The 9,806-nt window shown below is 47.9% G+C and overlaps 1 long non-coding RNA gene across 1 annotated transcript; it reads left to right on the plus strand.

Moving 5' to 3' along the window:
* Nucleotides 1-238: 238 nt before the first annotated feature.
* LOC125944115 (uncharacterized) lies at nt 239-4,106 on the plus strand. The gene is made up of 4 exons (XR_007466135.1): nt 239-438; nt 1,101-2,069; nt 2,151-2,336; nt 2,673-4,106. It is a non-coding gene; the product is annotated as an uncharacterized LOC125944115 (long non-coding RNA).
* The last annotated feature ends 5,700 nt before the right edge of the window (nt 4,107-9,806 follow it).

The following is a 9,806-nucleotide window of genomic DNA, read 5'->3' on the forward strand; positions in this document are numbered from 1 at the left end:
TCTTGTTGAATTTCTTTCTTTTTTTTTTTGACAACGATAATTTTCCTTCGGCTAATTCTTCGTATATTTTCTTGCACCATCACGATTGCGCCGATTTTATCTCGGCGATAACGTGTACAGCGCACGAAGGAAAGACGCCTGGGCGCAGTAGCGCATGCGCGAACAGCTGATAATCGTCAGTGAAATATACATATAAGAAGCGGCCGCCGGGAGGCCCGCCCGTCATACTGAATTTGACGCTATACCTGCTATACGTCTCCCGTGACAGCTGTACCAGCGATTGACGACTTAAGACACCATATAGTATACCACTTCACCGACTCCTTTCACCGCCGGGTTCTAAGCTGTGAAGCGTGCTCGAAGCTTTGCGTCGCGCCAATCAACCGGAGGATAACGAAGCAACTGTCGTCGCCACGTGCCTCCCAGCTAACCTACAAGGTGAGCCCCTATACGTATATAGCTTAGGGTGACGCGGCTATATTCATTTCTTGCGGTTCTGTCTACGCGATGGTCATTTCCTAGTTTAGATGTTGCTGCGTAATTACCGTATTTGCACGCATATAACGTCTTTTCTTTTTTTCCCCTCGACATTTCTCGCCACGGAACGCGCGTCACCTTATATTTGGGTTCGCCACACGAAAATGACGTTCGCTTTTTTTTTTTTTTACTTTCATTTCGCCTGCTCACTATCAAGCTATTAACTGCCCGTCTATTTTGCGCAGTCTTCTCCTGATAAAGATCGCTGTTGGTGCCGCATCAATGTGGTAACGGCGCAACTCTGAGCAAGACGATAGGCGCGGTCGTGCAGGTCTTCAATATCGCACGGTGGATCGATCGCCGCGCGATCCGTGAAAGGCCTTGTGTTCGATTATGTCGTGGGCATTACTGAGCCGCTGTTTGTCCGATAACCTTAGTGGGTGTCAGAATGGAAGTCGCCGTTCTCGCCGACAGTGCCAGAGCCCGTCCTTTTGCTTTATTCTGCGGCGGTAGTTCATACTGTCCAAGACACCCCCCCCCCCCCCCTCCCCATGGTATTTACGTGCAAATACGGTACGCTTCACGTCTCTGTTGCCGTTGACATTCCGTCTTCCTAACCGTAGGTGAATCGAGTGCAACCAAGTGACCGTGTCACTACTCCGGGGGACAACGCAACCAAGTGACCGTGGCACGTCTCCGAGGGACAACGGAGCAACCGTCGTCGCTACGTTCGATCTTCGGCAGTGATATTCACCAGGTGCGATTCTAGCTTGCGAGGGTGGCGCGGCCAATAAATCAACTAAATGGCAATGTTAACTGTTTTAGACTGATTGGCAAGAAAAGGCCGCTGCCACATTGGGTCGTCGTCGTGACGGAAGCGGAGAGGACTGGGTGGGGCGATTGTAGCTTTAGGCTTAGCTAACACTAGGCAGGGTAGCTCACGCTGCGCAGGCTCCAGCTGGCAGGGAGTCCTCTCTCGTTTGCGACACGGACATCGGCCCATTCCGAGTGCTATTGCTTCCCGGTCATAATTTCGCGTGTCGGCGCACTCGAGATGTGGAAGTAAATTGCACCCGGAATTAATTAGTGCCAGGTTTCTTACAGCAAAACAGAAGAAGAACGGACGTTGCCTACGGTCTGCAGCGCGGTGCGCTGCGGCGAAGACGGTGGTGGGTGGACGCATTTTTCGTTTCTTTTTTTTTTTTTTTTTTTTGTCTTCCGTATGTTCTCGTCCCTATTGCTGTGTCACACCGCGCTTTCCTCGCTCGACAAGCCAACCACCGTGGACTAGTCCCATTGCCCACTCCAGAGCGATGACGCTTGGTGAGTACGTGCTTTCTGGTTACTTTCGTCATTTAACAAGTGCCTCCCCCCCCCCCCCCTTTTTTTTTAATAGGCTTCAGATCTGCAACCTGTACCTTGGCCCCTGGCACATGTTCCTGCACCCAGCCGTGTCTAGCACAGATCACGTTCGGCACCCGTCTGTCGTCCGGCAGCTGATCGGGACTTCACTTCTGTTCCTGCCTCACTGCTATTGGTGGCTTGCTGAATGAAGATGCCTGCATCTCTGTGCTGCAGTACGTCGACTGCACGTAAGTATATCGAGTTCTTCCAGCCCATGCTGTGACGGTGTCCTTGCAGGTTATTAATGAGATGTCTGTTTGTCGTTTCAGTCCGCATCCTTTACTGCCAGTCGCATGCGACGAATTTTCCTGCACCCGGCCGTGTCTCGCACAGATGATGTTCAGCACTTGTCATCCCACGGCTGATCGTGTCACTTCTGTTCCTGCCTCATTGCTTCTGGTGTCCTGCTGAATGAAGATGCTTGCAATCTCCGTGCTGCAGTACGTCTACTGCATGTAAGTATATCCAATTGTTCCGACTCATACTGCGACGGTGTGCTGACAGGTAATTGACAAGATGCCTGTTTGTTGTTACCAGCCGTGGTTGCTCAATGGCTATGGTATTGGGCTGCTGAGCACGAGGTCACGGGATCGAATCCCGGCCACGGCGGCCGCATTTCGATGGGGGCGAAATGCGAAAACACCCGTGTACTTAGATTTAGGTGCACGTTAAAGAACCCCAGGTGGTCCAAATTTCCGGAGTCCCCCAATACGGCGTGCCTTATAATCAGATCGTGCTTTTGGCACGCAAAACCCCATAAGTTATTTTTTTTATCCTGTTTGTTGTTTCAGTTTGCAACCCTTGTCTCGACATCTGCCATCCATCAAGGTTGTCCCACCAGCGTAATAGGCAATGACACCAAGTGCAGACCGTATGGAGGCAGGCGTTTCTCTCGCCACTCATCGCATTGCTGCTCCCGAAAACGTCGTGCTGCAGGAAACGTTCTTCGCTGCCTCGACGAGGCCACACAACTATGAAGTCCCAAGAAACAGCACGACGTTGCGTGACATGAATGCTCATCCCAGTTGAAGTTGTTCGTTCCACCCTATAGAAGATGACGCCACTCGATGAAGTCACATGTTATTCAGTGGCTGTGACCGTATGATCTGGGTACCGAAAAATCCCAGGTACCATGCTGTTCTATAGTTCATCGTAGTGGTACACTGCTCAGACTCTAGCATTGGGTTGATGTGGGGATTCTTGCTTCTTACGTTCATTGGCATTCTGTGCTTTTGTGATGGTACAACGATGCTGCTTTGCGTTTCCGAATTGTGTGCGCGCGCGCATTAGCGTGTGTGTGTGTGTGTGTGTGCGCGCGCGCATGGGCGTGTGTGTGTGTGTGTGCGCGCGCGCGCATTGGCGTGTGTGTGTGTGTGCGCGCGCGCATGGGCGTGTGTGTGTGTGTGTGCGTGCGCATTGGTGTGTGTGTGTGTGTGTGCGTGCGCGCGCATTGGCGTGGGTGTGTGTGTGTGTGTGTTTCATCTGGCAGTTAACATCATTCCGGCTGGGGCGCATTTCCAATTCATCCACGAATTGTTTGACTAGTTTCTTGCAAATCGTGATTTCCTTCAGTAAGGTCGTCGAATACTCAGCAATGATGGTTGCGAATTGTTTCGGAAACTCTTGCAACATTTGCACTGTACAACTCGCCCACTCGTATATTTAGTCGTGGCACTTTGGTATTGGTATTCCAAGGAATTTCTGTTGGTATCTTTTTCCTTATTCACATATTCTTTGTCTTTCAAGTGACTCATCATGGACAATGCAAAACAGCATCAATGTACCATTGCAATAAGCACATGGTGTTAATTAAAGGCATTAATTATTATTATTATAAGCACATCCTTTAAAATCTGGTGCCGGCATGGCACCAAGCCGTTACATTTTTTTTTACCTGTCTGCTGTCATTAATGATGCTGATAATAAGCAGTGTACCACCCGAAAGGCAGTTTCTGGATCGCTCTTCAGACACTACCACACAAGCCTGCTGTGTTAACCAGACTGTTTTTCATAGTTCCTTTTGTCCTACATGAGTGTTCACTGCCCTGTGTAAATTTACCTGCCTGTGTTTATTTACTGGACATTTCTATGACGTGCAAAATTTGCTCACTGATATTCCCTGGAACTGAATAAAATAGCGAGGATGTTTTTTTTTCTTTATCGTACCTTTCTTGCACTGTTTTCCCCTATGTGAAAAAGATTGTCAGAACTACCTCTTACACAATAAATTCTTTACCCAGTTGCTTGAAGTGTGCTGTTTTGAAAATTAAAATTGAGCCTGCGAAGCCTTTGTAGTGAATCACTTCGCTGCTCACTGGTGTTACACGCCAGATGCAACGAAATTTTGGACATAGATCCCGAGAAGATAGTGCAGCCTCTGCAAAATTCTCCATTTGAAATGCCTCTAGATATTTTCAGCGTACCTGTAGCATGCCGAAATTTGGAGACCATGATATCCATCCTATCATTGCAGCTTAAGCTGGTTTGGGTGCGTTTTGTTGTCGCATTTCTAAGTATTTTCTGTCTGTTATCGTACCAGCCGCTATTACGAGCAGGAAACTGCTAGTTATTGTAGGTTGCCAAGTGCTGCTGTGGACAATGGCACAATGGAAATGCAGGTACTGCTACTGGTGATACTCGCATGAATTTCAGCAGGCGTAACAGCTATCGGTGCGCAAATTTCAAGTTCGCAGCGAGTATCAGTCCTTCCACAGTGCTCACATGGAAGGAAATCGCAGTGCAAGATAAGATTATTTGACCTAGGATGTTCGGTAGTCAGTGGTCTTAAGAACGAACGCAGTAAGTCGTGTAGACGCACAGTATACCCAGGGATTGCTTTGTGTGGCAACGAAGGGAAAGTTACTGGGGGCGGAGCTACTGTGCAAATACTAAACCGCCAGAATCTCACAGCCATTTTTTACCATACACTGAATCGGAAATGGTTTTGCATTAGCCCTGACGTGAAAGATAAAAACAAAACACGTTAAATTTTTCTTTTCCACAGCTTAATACAGTCGAACCCGGATATATCGAATTCATAGAGAAATTTTCAATGGAATTTTACAGCTCTTCCATATACACAATAATTCGTTATATGTACGTTTGATATATCCCGGTTCTACTGTACAACAAGCACTTTGAATGTAACGTTTTCTTCAGGAGCGCTCTTGCTTCTGCATGCCTTGCCTCCGTAGCTACCCTTCATTGCAACAGATAGTTGTCCGCAAGTACCAGAGTCGATATTGTTGGACATGAATCGACACCAGCGATGATTGCGACTTCTTCCAATGGCTTTAATGTAGAAACATCCAGCCAATTTTCCATCATTCAGAATGTGCGAGGCATAGATGATGCAATCAGTGCATCTTTCAGTGCGATATCTGCAATCAGTGCGACATCTTTCGCTGGGCCTTAGTTGTGAGTTGAATGTACGTGTAGTGGATGGACGTGCGCGTGACGTACCAGCTCCACTGTAGTGACGTGCTCTAACACAGCCTTGGCGCGCGATCTGATTGGCCTGTGGTGGTCTAGGGTTTTCGTGACGTCATCACAATTGTGGTACTTGGTATGTAGTCGCCCTATATACAGAGGCACTAGACTTGACATTTCTCGTAGAGCGAACCGGCGTTGAATAAAATAGTGCATTTTCCCTCTCCACAATCACCCGCTCATCCTCACTCGGTCGATGAAGGGGATCTCGCTATTCTGAGAGGGTGCGTGAGCCTATCTAAAAGGAGGTATACGTTGCCTTACAGCGGCAGTTTTGCTTATTTGGAACGTGATTCAAGCGGATGGTGGCATTGGCTTACGCCAGAGGCGGCTTGCAATAAGGCATTTTCGGCTAGGAATATAACTGATTGAATGTCGCCGAAACAATGATGATCGCCTTTAGGAAGATTAAATGTGTGCGACCCAACCGCATAACTGCCGTACCTGTGCGTGTCCTCTTTTACTTTGATTTCATGGCAGATGATAAAAGTAAAGAAAATCGTACGCATCACCGTTAATTGTAAACGAATTTAATTACGCGGTTTACTAAAGTCTATCGTTCACCTAGATTGCAACAAGCGCGTCCATATCTGCATATTTATTCCAGTGATTATTGTGCTTCAAGCCCAGTTCACTTTCATGCATTCAAAAGTTTTAAATAAAGGTTCTGTTATATTTCTGGGATAAGCTTTAAATAATTTTTATCAACGAGATGTGCTTGCTGTCTTGATTAGTGGTTTCAGAAAAACTTCGAAGAACCTTGCACTATTGCTGCTGCTGAAACTAATGAGGACTAGGTTGGCGTATACGTGCCCATTCAGCAGCCTCTAGGAACCGTAGACATCCGTCAAAAGTTGTCGGTGGTTGAACGCAGCTCTGCTTGCTTTGAGAAAGGACACACACGCTGCCGGGCGCCGTCAGCAATTACCGCATCTACAATTGCACCGCAAGACAACACAGACGCTGTTCGGCGCGGCATCAGCTGCGAGTGAATCGACCTTCATGCTGCGTCTCGCTTCCACGCGAACTAAGCGTCGAAAGCGCAGTGCATACGAAGCTATGCCAGCACTCGTCGCAATTTGTCCACATCGCAAATCGCTTTCAAGATATGGGCGCCCACGCGGCGTACGCAGCATCCGCCGGTAGTGCCAGGCTAAGTCCCAGTTTGACCTTGGCTGAACTTGAAGGTCAGATTTACGGAACCTAAGCTCTGGCGTGGCTCAGTGGTAGAATTTTTTAATGGAACCAGGCGTTTTCTGGGTTTGTACAGCGGAAAAAGATTAGCACAAGTGACCGATGACGGAGGAGGGAAATTGCGGTATGCGGCGCTCTTATTCCCGTGCACACTGGTAGCTAAAGTGCAAGATTCGAGTTTCAAAAAGGGAGTGGCTGGAACTCTCGTTTTAGGCGTGCTATAGGTACAACAGCGTCGCGTACCGCAATTTTTCTACTCGGGTGATCGGTCACTTGTGCTTATCTTATTCCGCTGCAGCTGTACCAGGCTGTACCCGGAGTAGTAGAGCTATCGCTCTAATAAGCCGCCTACCACCAGATTGCTTCTCTGCCAAACGGGGTTATCAGGTTTGGCGACTTCTCACCAAATTGGCTACATTTAGAGGCTCCTGGCGACCGAAAGTTATGGTTGAGGGCTTAGCTACTTTCTGGCCACTTTTGGCGGATGTAATTGGTATAGTTGGTAGTAGACTTTTATGGCGCAAGGGCAACTGTGGCCAATGAGCAGGGTTGGTAATTGGTATAGGTAGTGTTTAAATCGCACTCCCTGCGGCGGCTTCTTCGAAGCAACAGCCCCTAAGGCCAGATTAACGAAGGTCATGCCTTTGTATTTTTGCAAGCGCCGGAAGCAAATCCAGAAGCTGAAAGCATATCATAGCCGTCATGTGCCCAGTGGGCCTTTTTGGCTCGTCGTCTCAGGCTGTCCAGGACTGCCGGTGACGCGTCATATGCAACGCTCATTGCCCGAAACGCTCATTGCCTCGGGCCGTCCGACACTGTCGGGCACGGATAACTGAAGACGCCCACTGAGTTTCTCCAGGGGTGGCGTAAAGCAACTCTCTGCGAGTAACAGGGATGGACCGGGAGGAGCCTTAAAGGCTATGCCTTTGCGTGCTGTGTTGGACGGAAGCAATACGTAATGTCCTTATCCCATCGCCAGCGACGGTTACCACGATAGCGAATCTCGAAGACCACGCTTCTTTGGCACCAGAAGCGACTGCAACAACCGAAAACACGTCATGTCAGTCTTGTTTTAAACATTACAGGTTTTAAACATCCCACGTTGCCTTTGTGTGGGATTGCGCGCGCGAGATTGAGCGCGATCGGCGGTTGCCCATGCGCGCGGTCGCGAAATGCGCAGTTGCTGTCGGAGAACAACGTAGTTGCTGTCGGAGTGCCAAGGTCACGGGCGACGGAAGGAGTACGGGTCACGTGTGCACGTTCGGCGTATGCGCCGCCCAGCCGTGAACAAGAACTTCAGTATAACCTGCAGATGGTTTATACTTTATCGACAAGAGAGTATTCCGTAGGTGAATTCACTTAAATATTTGGGTGTAATATACGCTGCAAAGCTTAAATTGAGTCCGCATATAGACCAGATTACCTCAAAGGGTGCACGCGACGTAGGAATGCTGCGTAGACTTAACCGTCCGTCAGGATTGCGCCGGTATGCCCTCATTATGATGTATTGCATGTACGTTCGCCCGATAATAGAGTTCGGCTGTGTTTTGCTTTCTGGCAGCCCTGCTTACACAATTCGTCCACTTGTTTTACTACAACTAGAGGACTTACGTTTTCTTGGGCTTCCAACATTTGGTGCAAACAATATCTTATTTCAAAAAGCACGCCTGTCTTCTCTTCTCATGCGGTTTCATATCCTAACAGTACAAACTGTCCTCAAGATATATGCATCTCCACAGAGGAGGTCGTAATATGTTTTCATTATTGAGTTGGCCTCATTTTTTAACCATCACTAGTCTCGCTTGTGTTGCCCTCAATTTCTTTTTGCAGAAAGACTATTGGACCCATTAAATCTTCACCTATGCGAGATTGCGAGGTGGTCTTACTGAACTCCTCTGTTCCAGTCGCTAAAACTGAATTTTATAATATTTTTTTCCAAACAGTGCTAAAGATTTGCCCTATCAATACCTGAATGGTACTCTGGAAAAACACCTTACACACCTATAGATACAAAGACCGTGATAGCGACTGATGCTTCCGTCTGCGAAGAGAAGGCAGGTGTTGGCGCCTGTACACGTGGCCTGCGCCTCTGTGGTTATGACGTCACGCGCATCGGAGGTGCCGGCGCGGCTGCAGCAGTGGTTGCGGCAGATGCATGGGAGGTCAGGTGACCGCGGCGGCGCTGGTGTCGGCGTAGTGTGGTGCCGTACGAAAAAAAAAAAAAGTGGTAGATTTCATAATATATGCAGGTCATGTATGCAGCCTAAGCAGTAATCCGTCCCCATATGAATGTTTCGCCCCCACGAATTTTTTTTAATAAGTCTCCGGTACGTTATTCAAAGGAAAATGTGTTTAGAAGAACCCTTCCGAAACCTTGGTTTGAATTTTGACTCCTCCGGGAAGTTTTTTTTTTTTTTCCTTTGGGGGTACCGTACGTAGAATTGCCGCGCGACTGGCCGCTCGAGGCACTTTGCGTGTATTCGCGGGCTTATTTCACGCCCGGAAAAACACATTTATGTAGCACGTATTGAGCAACAGAAAGTTGTATTGGGAGTTTTTCATGTTGCTCTACAGCTTTCTCATTGACACTTTGATAATTAGGACAGTACTTCTCGAGTTAGATAATTAATTACAATTAGCTAATTAAATCTCAGTAACAAAAAAATTACTGGCGGCTACTCCACTGCACTGGAAACAATAAGCGCTAGGTTTGCTTCGCGTAACGCCGTTCTTTTTTTTTTAATCGTGCTCCGTGATAGCTGGGACACCCTGTATACTAAATGTGGAGGGTATTTCGCGGAATCAAAGGATGGAGCAGACAATTTTTTGAATAAAACTGTAGTGTCATTGCAACAATTGCAAAAATACTATTTAACTTCGCTATTCGTGAGAGCACTGACATGTGATTCCGCAGGTTTTTTTTACCATATTTAACAAGTATATTCCAATGAATGGATGGATGGAAAAACTTTATTATGGTCCATTGGGTGGCGCTAGTTTCCTAGCCCGAAGCGGGCCGCTCCCACGTTGGGACCGAAAGGCCTAGCCTATCGGCCGCTTCGCGGGCCCGTTCGACTGCCCATAGCTGTTCATCTAACGTGAGACTGCGTAGAGCTGCGTCCCACCGCTCTTCAGTGTTGTCCTTGTCGCTGCGTAACGCGGAGCAACGCCAGAGCACATGACTAAGATCTATGGTGTCGTTACAATTATCGCATGTTGTAGGACTAGAGATCTCCAGATAG

This window comes from Dermacentor silvarum, chromosome 3, assembly GCF_013339745.2.
Source record: "Dermacentor silvarum isolate Dsil-2018 chromosome 3, BIME_Dsil_1.4, whole genome shotgun sequence".
Lineage (NCBI taxonomy): Eukaryota > Metazoa > Arthropoda > Arachnida > Ixodida > Ixodidae > Dermacentor > Dermacentor silvarum.